Source organism: Silene latifolia, chromosome 1 (genome assembly GCF_048544455.1).
Source record: "Silene latifolia isolate original U9 population chromosome 1, ASM4854445v1, whole genome shotgun sequence".
Taxonomy (NCBI): Eukaryota; Viridiplantae; Streptophyta; class Magnoliopsida; order Caryophyllales; family Caryophyllaceae; genus Silene; species Silene latifolia.
Window position 1 is genome coordinate 46,674,169 of NC_133526.1, and position 18,692 is coordinate 46,692,860.

General features: G+C 39.4%; 1 non-coding gene across 1 annotated transcript; it reads right to left on the bottom strand.

Moving 5' to 3' along the window:
- Positions 1–14,719: 14,719 nt before the first annotated feature.
- LOC141617563 (small nucleolar RNA R71) lies at positions 14,720–14,826 on the bottom strand. The gene has a single exon (XR_012531138.1). It is a non-coding gene; the product is annotated as a small nucleolar RNA R71 (small nucleolar RNA).
- Between the last annotated feature and the right edge of the window lie 3,866 nt (positions 14,827–18,692).

Here is an 18,692-nt window from a genome sequence, read left to right on the forward strand (position 1 = left end):
CGTACTAAACGGAAGGCTGTCTAGGTGGACACTCATGTTGTCCGAGTTTGATCTCAAGTTTGTACCCCTCAAGGTTATCAAGGGAAGAGCAGTCGCCGATTTCCTGGCAGAGAATCCCATCAACGAGGATCTAACGACTGACACATGGTCGCTTCCTGACGAAGACATCCTTTGTGCCGACTCCGACGCATGGGACCTATACTTCGACGGTGCATCTAATCTGAGAGGCTTTGGGGTAGGAATCCTTCTAATATCGCCAGAGGGAGAACATGTTCTGATCTCGGTCAAATTTGACTTCGTCGTCACCAATAATGTCGCTGAATATGAAGCATGCCTCATCGGCCTACAAGTAGCCATCACACTTGGCATCAAAAGATTGAGAGTCCATGGTGATTCCTCGCTCATCATCAATCAGGTGTCAGGATCGTGGAAAATCCGAAGTGACAGTTTAGCTCCCTACCGAGCAAAGATCAATCAAGAGGCTGAGTTCTTAGACCAAATTGACTGCTTTCACTTGCCACGAGAGGAAAATCAATTTGTCGATGCCCTGGCAAAACTTGTCGCGCTCCTCAACATACCTGACAACATGACATCGATGCCCCTATGTGTCGAGAGGAGTGAGACAGCTCACATTTGTGCCATCAACGACAACGAGGAAAGTCATGATGAACCTTGGTACCAAGCCATCCTCAACTACAAAGCCAAAAACGAATTCCCTCCCAACTCTGACCTAAGAGGACAAAGAGCCATCCGTTTACTTGCATCACAATTCGTGATAAACCAAAATCAACTCTACAAAAGAACACCCCAAGGAATTCTCCTCCTTTGCATTGACCATCACAAGGCCAAAAAAGTCATGGGAGAGGTCCACGACGGAGAATGTGGCCCTCACATGAGCTCAATGATGCTTACCCGAAAAATCATGCGGCTAGGTTACTAGTGGGGTTGGAGCTTGTGTCCTCCACAAATTAGTGTGATAACATTAATAAATCTCTTAAAGGTTCACAAGGGTATACTTCGTATTTTAATCAGTTGATTAACGATTACCTAATAACGGTTGGCTTGCTAGAAAGTTTGACGTTATTATCATACAGATGGCGGTGATCAACTGGTCCCTAAAGGTCACACCTATAGGATGTGTTTTAGAGATGTGGTTATAGAAATATAATCACATTGATGCCTTATATGACTAAACAGTTAGTCAATGTGTTGATGAGACAATTATTTAATGAAGATTAAATAATATTAGTTGAGACGAATTAACTGTCAATTCGTAAATTGAATATAATAAGTTATATTTAATTAAATGTATGTAATGTTAGCTTGGACGAATTAATCTGTTAATTCGTAATTAAATGTAATCGGTTATATTTAATATCAACAAGATGAATGTGTCATAGTGGTAATAGTGAGGGTACTCAAACCAAGAGGTCATGGGTTCGATCCTCACTAGATGACAATTTAACACATTTTATACATTTTTGGAAAAACCGAAAAAAAAAAGATAAATGGATCTCTCTTATTTCGGTTAGCATTGGGCCGAAAATTAGGAGGGTAAAAATATCTCCCCATTCACTCCTCTTTTTCGGTTAGAATAAGAGGAAGAGGGAGCTCATTGTTCTACCCTAAGAATTCTAACCTAATTTTTCACTGCTTCTTGCCTCTTCTCATCAGAAAAAACACAAAAATAACCTAAAATTTTTCAGAAAATTTAGGAATCGATTCTAGCAAAATCAAAGGGCTTTTCTCGGAGCATTTTGGGTGCAACTGATAGGAGAATATCATTGCGATATTGTTCATAGGCCGAATTAGCTAGGACCGGAGGTTATTTCGTCATCTCTTTACCCTTTTTGTTTATGCAATTTATTTTATGACATGCTTTCATCATGATTAATTCGTTATAGTCCTTATATTTAAAGGGATGCATACAGATAAATCCCACAAGTGGTATCAGAGCCAAGGCCACGAATTTTAATTTTGATGATTTTCATAAAATTGTTTGTAAACAATAATTAGGGTTTGCGAAAAAAAAAAAGGTAATCGGCTGGATTTTTTTTTGAGCCGTGGAATTTTTTTTTTCGTTTCCGTTACTGTTCACGGATGAACAGTACTTTTAAAAAAAAAATCTGTTTTTTCTTTCGGTTTCTCCTGAAAAACCGATTAAAGTTTTTTACGGCTGTTTTTGTTTATGCCGATTTGAAAAGCATCCGAGAAAAGAAAATTTTTTTTTCTGTTACTGTTCACGTGGTTACTGTTCACTGTGGCCAGAATAAAAAAAAATTTCTTTTTTTTTTGTTTTGTTATGGTTTTTACAGAAAAACCGCAAGAAGAAAGAAATAAAAACGGGCTGTTTTTGTTGTTTTGTCTATCCAGCCGAGAGAAAAGTAAAAAAAAAAAAAAAAAAAAAAAAAAAAAAAAAAAAAAATGGTTTCATTCTCGTTCACGTCTTTGATGATTTAAAAAAAAAATTGTTTTTTTTCGGTTTTGGCTGTAAAATCGAGAAAAGTTTTTTTTTGGGTTGTTTTGGTTTTTACCGAGATAAATTTTAAAGAAAATTTTTTTTGGGTTTGTTGTGACCAATTAATTATTGTGAAGCGGTTCATAATTCATGGATACCTAATCATTTTAAAGCAGTTTAAAATTTTGACGGATTAAATTCATATTACAAGTTTAATATGAATTAAGATTGAAATTAATGTGATTCATTGAGGAATTGTCACTTAATTTGATAATTTAAATGGGTGGTTTGGATAAAATAAATCTACATAATTAAAGAATTATGTCTTTCATGTTTAATTTTTTTTAGTTGATGCATTTTATTTAGTTGAATGAATCGTTTGAATGGTTTAATTTACGTATTTTTGCAATCGGTTGTAATTTGTAATACTTAGTGTGGCCTTAGTCAAATTATGTTTTCGTAATGAAGGAAACATAATTTTTATGTAATTATGAGATCTCGAATCTCCTTTATTTTTCTTTTAGTTTTGGGTTTTGAAATTAGAATATAATAAATAGGTTTATTATGTAAATTTATTTATTGTAATTTTCAAAGAAGACTAAAGATGGAGATTGGAGCTCACTCCCGCTACATGGATCAAGATGGAACATCAAGACAAGCTTCTCGGGTCCAAGGATGGATTCCAAACTTGTATTTAATGTTCATTTTGATAGGATAGGCCACACTAGGACTTTATTATTGTTTTTACGTTTTACTATTCTTATTGTTTTTCATTCACATGCTAGTTAATGCATCATATTCCGCCTAAACCAAACCACCTACTACTAAAATGCATGAAAATTGACTCATATAGATTGTATGTTAGTTTTCATGGACATACAGATGTCACATACTTATTAAGCCATCACCTTAGTTTATTCATTCACGCATGCTAGATATTAGTTCACTTAAAATGAATTAAAATAAAGTTGATGGGATCTTCCTCTAAAACGGAAAATGAGATTAGTCTATATAAGGGCAAACAACTATGAATCCCTTCTTCGTCGGTAAGCATAATATGACCCCTTCTACGTTGGGTAAGTAGTTTGTGTTGACTTAGTTTATCTCAACATTATAGTCTGAAAAGTTTCTCGTGATTATAATGGACTAAAGATAGAATTTACAGAAATTTATCGCAAGAATTCTAAAGGTAGAATTAGCCAAGAGGTGGGCTTATCAATTTACAGAAATTGAGTCTTGGGATCATTTATATAATTCTTGAGGAAGGTCAATTGTATAAATGCATGAGTCTTCGCGTTATAACAGTATTACATTAGACATAAAAATCAAATCGATGCATAGGCTTATTATTCAATTTTCTTTTCGCAATGTAGAACACGTTAATTTTACTGTTACAACAAATGGCTGGAAATAACGAAATCCCAATGCCAAGTGCCACACTTGATCGCGCGTCCTGGCTGAAAGTTTTTATGGACAACATGAATCAGTTCACACGTCTAAAAATGACGGGTCCAACTTTGCGGATCGGGAGGCGGCACTACGGAATGCTGCCATTGCTGACGGTAAGCTCAGGTACTTAACTGAGCCAATACCGGTAAACCCAGGCCCCAATGCAGGAGTCAACGAGTCACTCGCTTATAGTGACTTCGTTATGGAAGCGGTTGCGATAAAGAACGTACTCATCTTTGCAATGGAAACCAATTTGCAGAGACGCTTCATTGCCCAAGGTGCAAACAAGATTTTCACCACGCTCACTAACGAGTTCTCAAAAGCACCGAGAATCGTTACATATGAGCATACCTGTCGCTTCTTTGAAGCGAAACTCCAGAAGGGCCAATCGGTTAGCCCTCACATTATTCACATGATTGAGAATGTCGAGAAGCTGGAGGCACTGAATTGTAAAATCAGTGAGAACATTGTCATTGACCGAATGCTTCATTCTCTTCACGATGGTTTTGCCCTTTTCAGGGCGAACTACTACATGAATGACTTAAAAAAGAGTCCTCATGAGCTACACTCCTTTCTTGTACAGACCGAGAAGGATATGAAATTGAGTGGGAGCATGAAGCAGGATGTTCTCACAATTTACAACAAGGATAAAGGTAAGGGCAAGGCTCATGGCGACCTAGCTGTAGGTAAGCCAAAGTTTAAGAAGCCAGGAAACGGTAAGAGTGTGCCTGGTGAGACTAGTGGCTCACAGGGCAATGCAAAGAGCAAGGGCGGTGACATAGAGTGCCACCATTGTCACAAGACTGGACATTGGAGGAGGAACTGTCCCGTCTATCGTGAGGACATCAAAGCAGGCCGCGTCGTTCCTGTTGGTATGTCGTCTTATATTCATATGATTGAGATTAACCATGCAAGTTTCGGAACTTGGGTACTTGATACTGGTTGTGGTTCTCATCTGTGTAATCATTTGCAGGGCCTAAAGAACATCATACCTCTCGAAAAAGGTGATGTCGACTTGCGAGTCGGGAATGGAGCACGAGTTGCTGCTGTCTCGAAGGGAACATATGTAATCCAACTCCCTAGTGGTTTTGAGTTATTTTTAAATAATTGTTACTATGTACCCAGTTTGTCTAAGAACATTATTTCTGTTTCCGTACTTGCTAAAGACGGTTTTGCATTTTCAATAAAGGATAATAGCTGTATTTTCTCTTTCAATGAAATGATTTATGGCAAAGCAGTTTCTATGAATGGAATTTACATCTTAGACCAAACCACGGAAGTATTACACGTGAATAATAAGAAAATAAAGGTTGGTGACAAAGATCAAACCTATCTATGGCATTTTCGAATGGGACACATAAATGAGAAACGCGTAAAGAAACTCGTCGATAATGGGACTATTCCCGCATTCGAATTTTCTACATATGGCACGTGTGAATCATGTCTCATTGGCAAAATGACTCGAATTTCCTTCAAAGGTGTTGGAATGCGCGCTAGTGACCTATTAGGACTCATACATACTGATGTTTGTGGACCTATGTCAATTACCGCTAGAGATGGCTATAGATATTTTATCACTTTCATGGACGATTTGAGTAGATACGGATATGTCTACTTAATGAAGCATAAAAGTGAGTCCTTTGAGAAATTCAAGGAATACCAGAACAAGGTTGAAAACCAACTGGGTAGAAAGATTAAAGCACTCCGTTCAGATCGGGGTGGCGAATATCTTTCAAATGAGTTTGATTAACACCTTAAAGACTGTGGAATCGTTCTACAGTTAACTCCACCTGGAACACCTCAATTAAATGGTGTGTCCGAACGGAGAAATCGAACCTTACTTGATATGGTTCGATCCATGATGAGTCACACGGTAGTGCCTGATTCATTATGGGGTTTTGCTCTTTTGTCAGCTGCTCTTATACTTAACCGAAGTCCGACTAAAGCAGTCGACAAGACTCCATATGAAATGTGGAAGGGAACGGTCCTTAACTTGTCCTTTATTCGGGTTTGGGGCTGCGAGGCTTATGTCAAGTGGAGACACGAGGATAAGCTCGGCCCGCGATTGGTCAAGACATACTTTATAGGTTATCCAAAAGGAGCATTTGGTCATTACTTCTATTCGCCTACCGAACATCGAGTTTTTGTTGCGGCTAGTGCGACGTTCTTAGAGAAATAATTTCTCGAGAACAAGACGAGTAATAGAACCTTCGAGCTGTCGGAGATTCCAGAACCAACAACCGAGGAACAGATGGAGGAAGTTGTTCCTCCAACTGATGATACGGTTAATATTCCTGAGGAACCTAGGAGGTCGGGTAGAGTCTCTAATCCTCCGGACAGATACATTGGTATGGTCGAGGAGAATGACGTTTTACTCCTGGAGAGTAATAAACCCGCTACCTATAAAGGTGCCATGACCTGTTCCGACTCCATGTATGAGAAAGACGTATGGGATCTAGTTGATTTACCTAATAAGGTAAAACCTCTACAGTGCAAATGGCTTTACAAAATAAAGCTTTCTGTAGACGCGCAACCAGATACCTATAAGGCACAACTTGTGGCAAAAGGTTTCACTCAAGTGCACGGATTGCAATATGATGAGATTTTTGCACCTGTAGTCATTCTACGTTCCATTCGGATAATCTTAGCGATTGCCGCATTTCATGATTATGAAATTTGGCAAATGGATGTGAAAACCGCCTTCTTAAACGGTTATTTGGAGGAAGAGTTGTACATGGTGCAACCCGAAGGTTTCATAGATCCTGAACATCCTAAGAAAGTATGCAAGCTTGAGCGTTCCATTTATGGACTTAAGCAAGCTTCTCGGAGTTGGAATCATCGTTTCGACCAGGTGATAAAAGAGTATGGTTTCACTCGATCGGTCGAGGAACCGTGCTTATATATCAAGTCGAGTAGGAGTAAGATTGTATTCTTGATATTGTATGTCGATGACATACTCTTGATTGGGAATGACATTCCTCTCCTATCTTCGGTTAAAGGATGGTTAAAGAACCATTTCCAAATGAAAGATCTGGGTGAGGCACAACGCATTTTGGGAATCCGTATCTACCGAGATAGATCACGACGGACGTTATCACTTAGTCAGGAGTCTTATTTGGATAAGATTCTTGAGAAGTTCAGCATGACCAACTCCAAGAAGGGGAATCTTCCAATGACGTCTCAGTCACCCACGACGCCTGAAGGGGTTGAGCACATGAGTCGTGATCCTTATGCATCTGCAATAGGATCAATCATGTATGCCATGATATGCACACGTCCAGACGTGGCATATGCATTGAGTATGACGAGTCGGTACCAAAAGAATCCAGGTGAAACACACTGGATAGCTGTTAAAAAAGAATCCATGTACCTGCCAAGGACTAAGGATTGGGTATTGACTTATGGAGGAGATACTAAGCTATGCGCAATCGGTTACGCAGATGCTAGCTTCCAAACGGATCAAGATGATTAGAAATCTCAGTCTAGATTCGTTGTTACTCTTAATGGTGCTGCGGTCAGCTGGAATAGTTCCAAACAGGAAGTTGTAGCAGATTCTACTACTGAGCCATTGAAATATGATAAGCATAGAGGGCACGTTATTTCCATGAGAACTAAACGTGTACCTGAGTTATAGTAGTTGATTATGAATTCGATACGTTATCTTTTTCATATAATATTTATAACTTCATCGTTTTTATAATATTTTGTTTGTCATGTGGATTGTACTGACAACATTGATTGCCACAAAGTGAACTGAATTACATTATATTTTGTTTGGTCCGTAATCACCTTAAAGAGCTGATAAATCTGGCTATTATATTGTGCAGTCGATTGATGGTGGGTTCGACGAGCCATAAGTCAAACTGTTTGATCGATCACAAATGCGAGATTACAACGATACCTCGTAGGACAAATTTTTGTGACAACGTAATGGAGTCCTAAATGTTTAAAAACATTCGGTGCCAGGTCGTGGATAGGACATCCATTGTGTTCCTAGAGTCGATTCTTTTGACTATCGACTGTCTCTTGAGATTAAGGCAGTTTTTGGGTGACTTTGGTTTCTTTCTCACGGTCAGCCGTAACTGGAGGCTAAGTAAATTGTTTCTGGGTCATTTCATACTGTGCTTACATCTGCAAGATTCGAGTTGAGGAAAATATCCAACCCTTATCAGGTATAGTTATTTCTCAGGGCCACTCGAGGAGTTGTAACTGAAATGCATGGCCATGCTCGAATGATGATTCGTTTATCAGTTAAGTTACTCTCTAGTCGGGGAAACCACTCTTGATGATGATCGCTTGTAAAATACGACCTTTGTGAATACGGATTTGCAAATTGTTTTACATTGAGTGGGAGAAATTTTAGGATATGAGAATCGGTTATCGCACATACACTTGTGAGGACAAGTGGGAGTTTGTTGGAGCTTGTGTCCTCCACAAATTAGTGTGATAACATTAATAAATCTCTTAAAGGTTCACAAGGGTATACTTTGTATTTTAATCAGTTGATTAACGATTACCTAATAACGGTTGGCTTGCTAGAAAGTTTGACATTATTATTATACAGATGGCGGTGATCAACTTGTTCCTAAAGGTCACACCTATAGGATGTGTTTGAGAGATGTGGTTATAGAAATATAATCACATTGATGCCTTCTATGACTAAACAGTTAGTCAATGTGTTGATGAGACAATTATTTAATGAAGATTAAATAATATTAGTTGAGACGAATTAACTGTCAATTCGTAAATTGAATATAATAAGTTATATTTAATTAAATGTATGTAATGTTAGCTTGGACGAATTAATCTGTTAATTCGTAATTAAATGTAATCTGTTATATTTAATATCAACAAGATGAATGTGTCATAGTGGTAATAGTGAGGGTACTCAAACCAAGAGGTCATGGGTTCGATCCTCACTAGATGACAATTTAACACATTTTATACATTTTTGGAAAACCCGAAAAAAAGAGAAATGGATCTCTCTTATTTCTGTTAGCATTGGGCCGAAAATTAGGAGGGTAAAAATATCTCCCCATTCACTCCTCTTTTTCGGTTAGAATAAGAGGAAGAGGGAGCTCATTGTTCTACCCTAAGAATTCTAACCTAATTTTTCACTGCTTCTTGCCTCTTCTCATCAGAAAAAACACAAAAATAACCTAAAATTTTTCCGAAAATTTAGGAATCGATTCTAGCAAAATCAAAGGGCTTTTCTCGGAGCATCTTGGGTGCAACTGATAGGAGAATATCATTGCGATATTGTTCATAGGCCGAATTAGCTAGGACCGAAGGCTATTTCGTCATCTCTTTACCCTTTTTGTTTATACAATTTATTTTATGACATGCTTTCATCATGATTAATTCGTTATAGTCCTTATATTTAAAGGGATGCATACAGATAAATTCCACAACTGGACCACCATAGAAGCCAATTGCCGTAACTACGTCAAACATTGCCACAATTGCCAAATCTTCGCCAACATACAACAAATACCGTCATCCCTTTTATACACAATGACCTCACCCTGGCCTTTCTCAACCTGGGGCATCGACATCATCGGGAAAGTCAACCCGGTAGGCACCAAGGGGCATTTTTCGTCCTCGTCGCCATCGACTACTTCACTAAATGGGTGGAAGCACAGTCATATGCAGTCTTGACCGCCAAACAAGTGGCCAAGTTCATCCAGAACAACATCATTTGCCGATATGGGGTACCCCATGAAATCATCAGCGATCAAGGCTCTCACTTCCGGGCGGAAACTCAGGCCTTGCTGGACAAATACAAAATCAAACGACATCGATCATCCCCCTACCGTCACCATTATCAAGAAAATGCAAGACAACTGCAGCGATTGGCCGAGCAAGCTCCCATTCGCACTCTGGGGATACCAAACCTCCATCCGAACGCCGACAGGCGCCATACCCTTCTACCTAGCATATGGCATGGAGGCGGTTCAACCGGTAGAGTTAGAGGTCCTTTCTCTATGCATCCTACTGGAGAGTCAAGTCCCTCAGGCGGAATGGACCCGTTGAAGGTACGAGCAACTCACTCTTCTAGACAAACGGCGACTCAACGCCTTGCACAACGTCCAGCTATACCAACGACGTATACAACGGGCATTCAACAAGAAGGTTAAACCCAGAAATATCCAAGAAGGCGACTTGGTCCTCAAGTCGGTTCGTGCACCGCTACCCGTCGATCCGAGGGGAAAATTCAAACCCAACTGGGTCGGGCCATACCTGGTCAAGAAAATACTTTCGAGGGGCCCAGTGAGACTGAGTGACCTAGATGGGGAGGATTTTACAAACCCGACCAACCTAGACCAACTTAAGAAATATTACCCTTGAACCATAGCGACCAACGACCTAGCCTAGTTTTACAACTAGCAACCACCTCAACCCTTTTCAAGTCAAGTTCCTCAAACGCATTCTGATTTGATATTGCATGTTTTATCGAGTCTAAGTTGCGGCACCTTGCCCGTTTCAAAGGTCCTTTGATCTGTCAAAGGCAACATCCATTTTCACTAAAACAAAAAACCCCTGAACTACGAGCATGCTTTGATTTCACCTCTTTAGGTGGATACGTAGGCAGTCCCTCTTATGCATGAGGGATACAACCACAAAACCCAATCAAATCTACAAAGCATTTCGAACTACGATCACGGTTTGATTTCACCTCTTCAGGTGAATACGTAGGCAGTCTTTTTCTTACACAAGAAGGATACAATCATCCCCATAATAAAAAAAAAAAAAAAAAAAAAACATCACCCACGTACAAAACATCATCCCCATCAAAAAAGAAAGGGAAAAGTATTCCCCTTTCCCACAAAATACAACAATAAGCTTTTCTCCCTTCCTCACAAAATACCACTTTCCCAAGTGCAAATGTTTAGGATGATTCAAATCGAATTGCCTTCACAAAATGGATGGAAGAAACAAGCGTTCACAATTTTTGACACGAGTAACCCTCTTATTTAATTAATAATGGGAGGGATTACAATTTCAACAACAAATAGAGCTCGATGAGTCTACAACTTGTCAAAGCTAAGGTGTCGACTAATACACCTCACATAATAAAACTAGCACAAAACACACAATAACTAGCTAGTACAACATAATAAAAACTCACAACACTAATACAACATAATAATAAAGTGGGTAATGGAGGTCTTCACTCTTCCATTTTACCCTTGCCTTTTCCCTCGGGATACATCTTCCCCTTGTTCTTCTTGTTGGCCCGCCTAACATGGATTTCCTCCTCGGAACGGATCTTCAACGGATCTAAGATGGCGACAGCCTCCGGTCTAGCACAAGGCCCCATGTTCGACCCAAAACGAGCCAATGCACGGCCCACCATGTTCTTGGGACCCGAGCTTCTCCTCTTTGGTGGTCCTATCACATCGAGGCTAGCCCCATCAACATACTCCTCAAAGAAGGCACGGTTGGCCTTGCCAACCTCTCGATACTTCAAGTCGACAACCTCGTCCTTACGAGATTTGGACATTTCCTTGTTTTCGCGTTTTACGAAATCCGACACGGTTTCCATGACGCAGCTTTAAACATACGGATTTTTCTTTCTTTTTTAAAAAGGGGAAGGGCTAGTCGCCCTGATCCGTGACTGATCGTTTCCATATCAATCAAAATTCCGAAAAATTTTCGCTTTTTCGCAAATTTTCCATCAAAATAAAAATCGAAAATTGATAACACAACATCAATTTTCCTCAAAATTCAAGCACTCACAAATTCGAGTCTTGACCTCACGAAAATCAAATCAAATATGCTCGTAAAAATATTTTCTAAAAATTCATCCCTGACGGTTTGAGTTTGAATTTTTCAAGTCACAAATCAATTTCAACATTTTGATGCAATTTAAGTCACGACACGAGCTAATTGCTCAATTTTCAAAATAATTCCTTTTATCTAAAGTGACGACTTGTCGCGGAATTTTCAAATATCATATCATTTCAAATTTCAAATTTTAACTCCAAGTCATCTTAGTTAATTTTTGTTTTTCAATCAAATGCTTCTACGTGTTTGCGTTTATATATATGTGCTATCTGTTGCCCGTTTTCTACACTAACGATGCAGGAACTGGTGCAAAGCAAAAGGAGAATCGACAGCCGACAGCGCTCCTTCGAAACACAACAAACAAAAAAAAGCCAAAAAATCACAAAATGAACCACAATCCAAAAACACATGTATACAAACTGCCTCACGCAAAATACATCGACACACGTTTGATATGAACAACTGACCGTACAAACAGGATCCAGTACATACATCTATCATACAGACACTGGCCTAAAACAACCATCTATCATACAGACACTGGCCTAAAACAACCATTGATGTGACCATAATTGGCGCATATTTAGCCCCCGAATTACCATTGTTTCCATGCTTTTTAGTGCCCATTTGGGTCATTTCTTATCTTTAGTTCTTTGTTTTGCATATTCTTTGAGATTTTGATCCCTTGGTAGGAAAGGAGTAAGAATCTTGCATTTTCATGGCAAAACGAGGCTAAATTGATCGTATTCAATGACCAAGCATCAAGGAGAGACAAGACTAGAAGGCCTTTGTACATAGCATAGTAGAAGAGCATTGTTGAGAAAGGATCCTTGAGTCCCCAAGGAAATCCCCAAGGAATTCATGAAGAAAAGGGAAGAAAAGAAGAAGAATTGACGCTGCCAGACAATCCGAACGGATTGTACACAATCCGCCCGTCCGTCCAGCCCAATCCGAGCGTCCCTCAAAGGAATCCGCCCGGATTCCCCCTCGCCAATCCGAGCGTCTTGCCCAAGGATACGCTCGGATTCCTCAGCCCAGATCCGGCCGTCCCGACTCCCATCCGCACGGATTTCATGACAAAGACGTTTTCATTCTTCAAGCTACGATTAGAGAAGCCCTTCTCTCGAAAAATACCGAGTCTCCTTGCTCAACTTAAAAAGTGTAATTACTAGTTTAGCCCTTAGTTAACCCTAATGCATCCTCCCTAATTTTCACTATAAATACCCCATTAGGCTAATTAGAGGAGCATGTTCTTCTTATCAATAATTAGTGTAGTTAATATCAATCAAATCTCTCTTTAATATTGTAATCAAGTATTAATCAAGTTTTAATCCAAGTTTTAGTTCTTTAATCTCTCTCTTGTTCTTACTTTATTTTGGGTAATTGAAGATTATTTGGGTTATTATTGAGAGATTGACAACCTCTCAATCTAGGATTCAAGTACTTCTATTATTCTTGCTTTATTATTGGAATCATTAGTAGGTATAATCTCTTAATCCCTTTTTAATTATTGCTAATTACTTTCATTTATTCATCATGTTTCATTATGTTAGTATGATTGACAACCTTTCTAGCATGTTAAATATGATAATGAGTGAGTAGTCTCTTAGCTAGGGTTTAATGGGTGATTAGGGGAAACCAACATGGGGAATGATTCATGCTTAAATCAATATGCTTTCATATCTTATTTGCTTGCTTGTTTTGATCTTAATACATGCACATGTTATATTTGATGAAATGCTAAGCCTATGAATCCTTGCATTTACTATCATCTTCTATCCTTTCAACTTGACTTGTAAGACATAACCCAACTCGAGTCTTGTTAGACCATGCATGTGTTGAGTAGGAAAGACTAAGTCGACTTGTAGGTGTTGTACAATCTAATCGATTCGGCTCCGGGACCCAAAATTTCCTAGGATTGTAAGATATAACCCAACTCAATCCATCACAACAATAATTGCTTGCTTATAATTTGAGAACATGTTTGTATGATTATATCCCATGATCCCCCTATGAACCCATGACACCCTAATGCTTTTAATCAATTGTTTACACCCCTTATTTTATTCATCTTGCTAGTTTATTTTCATTGTTATTTTAGTTTAGTAACCTTCTACATCAACCCAATTTGTGACACCCCTTAGACACTACTAGTTACAATAGAATTCTCATTTCAATACCCGTCCCTTGGGATCCGACCTTTACTTGCCTCTTTACTAATTGTATAGTTGTTTGTGAAGTATAAATTGTGTTTTGTATCGACCATTGACCAACGACCACATATGCTTAATTGTGAACACGAAATGAACTCGATCAAAAATGGCGCCGTTGCCGGGGACGGTGTTTAATTGATTTAAGATTTCTTTTATTGTTTTTAGTTGTGTCTTTTTCACCTTGGGGAAGTAAAACTCCTCAAGGTTCGTTCTAATTGTTTTCGAGTTGTTTGATATTTTGCATGTCTAGAAGGTTACAAAGAGATTTGTTACCTTTTGACCGTGAAATCGAAAGAACCTTGACGAATAATAGGAGACTTGTTAGAAGGAATTTGGGAGGTGTTGGTGAAGTTGTTCAACCCACTAGTGAGTTTGTCAATCCTTTCGCAATAGAAGGAGAAGAAAACCCATTAAACAATACCACACAAAATCCACCTACAATGCCTAAATTCTCGTCACACTCTATACCCACCGAGGAGGATCTACCAAATGGTACTCCTACACCACAACATCTCACCGGTAACTTTATTGCCAAGTCCGCCTTCATCCAACTAGTTGAGAGGAGCCAATTCGGGGGAATGCCTAGTGAGGACCCTCATTCTCATATGGAAACCTTTTGCGATTATTGTGAAGCTATCTCTCAAACGGGCGTGACTCAAGACCAAATAAGATGGGTCTTATTTCCTTTTTCGTTAATCGGCACCGCAAAGCAATGGTTGAAGGGCCTTGATAAGGCCACCCTTGGAATAGATTCTTGGAAGAAGTTGGCTCTAGCTTTCTACAAAAATTCTACCCACCGGAAAAGACTAACATGCTAAGAGCTCAAATTACGGGTTTTAAGCAAAGGGATGAAGAATCTTTGTATGAAGCTTGGGAGCGGTTCAAAGGTATTTGTCGCTCATGTCCTCACCATGGACTTAGCGAATGGTTTTTAGTGCAACAATTTTGGAATGGTTTATATGAAGATTCAAGGAACATTCTCAATATGGGATCAAATGGAATGTTCACCGAAGTTGATGACAATCAAACATGGAACAAGATTGAGGAAATGGCGGTCCATAATTCACAATATAGTAGACCTCGCAAGGCTACTAGAGGAGGAAAGTATGAAGTGGACTCCGTTACTCAATTGGGTGCTCAACTTAGTGCTCACATTGACACAATCAACTTGAAGTTTGAACAAGCTATGGCTAGACTTGAGGAAAACTCAAAATCATCAAAGCATCATGTCAATGCCATGACGGCATCCTCATCAATCCCAAGTGGGATATGTGAAAATTGTGGAACCTTGGGTCATGACTCAAGTGAATGTAGGGGAACAACCGAACAAGTTAATGCTTTCCAAGCTTACAAAAGTGGTACCCCTTATTCAAATTTTTACAATGAAAACACCAAGTTCCATCCAAATCTCTCATACAAAAGCCAAAATGTTCAAAACCCTCAAACAACATACACTCCACCACCCATGAGAAATCAAAATCAAAGACCCTTTTACAATCAAAACCAAGGCTACCAAAATCAAAATCCATACAATCACCAAAATGACCAAGGTTTTGATGTCCAAAAAGCGGTCCTCCAAATGCAAAAGAATCAACAAGAATTTTTCACTCAAATGCAAAAAGATAGCCAAGCAAAAGACACCACCATCAACAACATTCTAGCTCACACCAAGATGTTGGAAACACAATTGACTCAACTAGCATCTTCAAGCTCACAAAGACAAAAGGGGCAATTACCACCTCAAAGTAACCCCCTAGACATGAAACGGTTAGTGCCATTCACTTGAGAAGTGGTACAAGATATGAAGCACCGAAGGAGCAAGTTGAGGATGAAGTTGTGAAAGCTAGTGAAAAGGAAGAAATTGTGCAAGGCCCCAAAGAAGGGGAATCATCAAAAGAAGAAAGTTCAAAGAAAAATGAAGACAAAGCCAAAGAGAAGGAGCCCATTGTGATTAGACTTCCTTTTTCCAAGTCGTCAAGCCAAGCCCAAATTTGATGATCAACTTGGAAAGTTCATGGAAATTGTGAAGAACTTAGAAGTCTCAATTCCTTTCACGGAATTAATCAATCACAATCCGGCCTATGCAAAGTACATGAAAGATATCCTCACAAAGAAGAAGTCGATCCGGAAACTTGAGAATATCGCCTTTACTAAGGTGAGTAGTGCAATACTTCAAGGGAGTTCACCTCCAAAGTTAAAGGATCCGGGAAGCTTCTCAATACCGTGTACCATTGGCGACACGACGATCAACAAAGCCTTATGTGATCTAGGGGCTAGTGTGAGTGTCATGCCGTACTCGGTGAGTAAAAGGTTAGGAATGGGAGAGCTTAAATGCACCAATATCACACTTCAAATGGTCGATAGATCGACGAAGACACCATTAGGGATATGGGAAGATGTCCCCGTGCGAATTGGGAAGTTTTTCATCCTGGTAGACTTTGTAATTGTTGATATGGAGGAAGATTCCAACATTCCAATCATCTTAGGAAGACCTTTCCTACACACCGCGGGTGCGGTGATTGATGTGAAACATGGAGAGCTCACTCTAGAAGTGGGAGATGAAAGCATAACTTTTAATCTTGACAAGACCATGAGAGCTCCTCGTTTGCATGAGCCATGTTTCATGATTGACCATTATAGCCGAAAAGATGAAAGGAAGAAATCGGAACTCCAATGGAGGAAGAAAATTGAAGATGCTCCATTCAAAGAGCAAGTGAATTGTGACAAGGAGAGCTTGCAAAGCTCATCAAAATCAACCAAGGAAGAAGATGATGGCCTCATTGGCCAAGAGAAGAAATTGGGAGAATTGTCTCCATCTAAGCAAGAGATTTTCAATGATCAACTCAATGAAGTTTGTGGTCTTTGGGACGACGAATTTGAAGGGATCTTTAATCCCTACATTGGGCATGCCATCGATCATGATCAACAACAAGGGCCACGGTCTATTGAGGACCTCTACCATAACAATGAACAAGCTTTTGATTACTTCTTCAAGGTGTTGAGCAACATCAACAACACCTTGAACATGCCCCCTTGACATCTCATCAAGAATGAGAGTTTGGTGGAGTCCTCCCTAAACCACCACTTGTAAATATTTCTAACTCCCTAACTTACATTTAATTTTTTGTATTGCATTTTTGTCATTTTTGGATTTTTATTTACTTTGATCAAAATAATTGTCATGAAAAGAGAGAAGTGAGGGAGGGACTAATGATTTCAATTGATGTGTAGTGCTTTACCTTAGTGTGGGGATGGCAATTGCCTAGGCTATTCATGCCTTAGTAGTGCCCCCACAATGAAGAACACAAGATTTGAAAGAAAGAAAGAAAGAATGATAAGGGAATGCGTTTGTGCACGGATGGAACTGAATCCGTGTACACAAGGACCAATCCGAGCGGATTCCTGAGAATCCGCCCGTCTGAAGAAGATCCAAGCGTCCTGCTGAGAAGACGCCCGTCTTGGGTCATCTTTGAAATTGCAATTTTCTTGACTGTCAAAGAATCCGAGCGGATTTCTGGAAAGACGCCCGTCTCATAGAATCCGTCCGTCTTTTGGAGAAGACGCCCGTCTTTGCAGCTGAGAAAAACAAAGAAAAATCTCTGGACTAGAATCCGTCCGTCCTGCACGAAATCCGCCCGTCCCTACACAGAAGAATCCGAGCGGATTCCCCAGAATCCGCCCGTCTCTAGGCGGGATTTTGAAAATTTTGAAGCTGTAGAATCCGCACGGATTGCGCCCAATCCGCACGGATTGTCCCTGCGTCTTGAAAAATCTCGACTTCTTTATAACCCACCCCACCTTCATTCATTCATTCATTCATTCACAAACACTACCCTAAACATCAAAACCCTCATCCTCTCCATCTCATAAACAAAAACCCTCAACAAAATCCACCAAAATCAAATCAACCCATCCTTCAAACAACAAATCAATCACTCCATCTTCAACAACAATCAAAACCAAGCACAAAATCTTCACCCTTTGAGTCGATTTTTGTTCTCATAAAGGCAAAGCCTTTTACCTTCAAAATCGATTTGGGCATTCTACAAATTGAAGATTTTTGATTCTTTTCTTGGTTAGTTCATCAAATGGCAAGAACAAAGGGAGCAACAAGAGCAACAAAGGCAACAAAGGCACCAAAAGCAAAGGCTCTCTCTCAAAGGCAAAAAGCTCTACAAGCAAAGAAAGCTTTGGCAATGGTGGTAGCAACACCAAGCTTGGAAGTGCAACAACAACAACAAACTTCTATGGGAGCATCACCTTCTACTCCGGTAATCGATCAACTCTTGCATTATCCGGAGGTAACTTTCATTTCCGATACCCATAGAAATACATTTGTCAAGTTTGCTATGAAACAAATTCAATCCACCAAATTCATATGTAAAGATGCTTTGGAGAAATTGGGTGTTCTTGAACAAACAAAAGCCTTTTTCAATGCCATGGGTTTGAAGAAATTGTTTGAAATGAAGGAAGTAACATACCCCTCCCTTGTCTTGGAATTCTTAAGTTCTTTAAAAGTGACAAAAGTTGAGAATAGGGAAAATATTGAGTTTCGTCTAGCTAACACTAGTAGACGCATTACCTTTCCGGAATTGGGTGAAATTTTGGGTCTTAGCGATGAAGAGAAATATTATAAGCAATATGGGAAGTATGACCCCGAGCCTCTTTGGGAGGCAATCTCCGGGAAGAAATTTGAAGATTTTCATGCTTGTCGTGCTCTTTTGGTCCATCATCCGGGCATAAGAGTATGGCACAAAGTTGTGGGAAATACCATAATTGCTAGG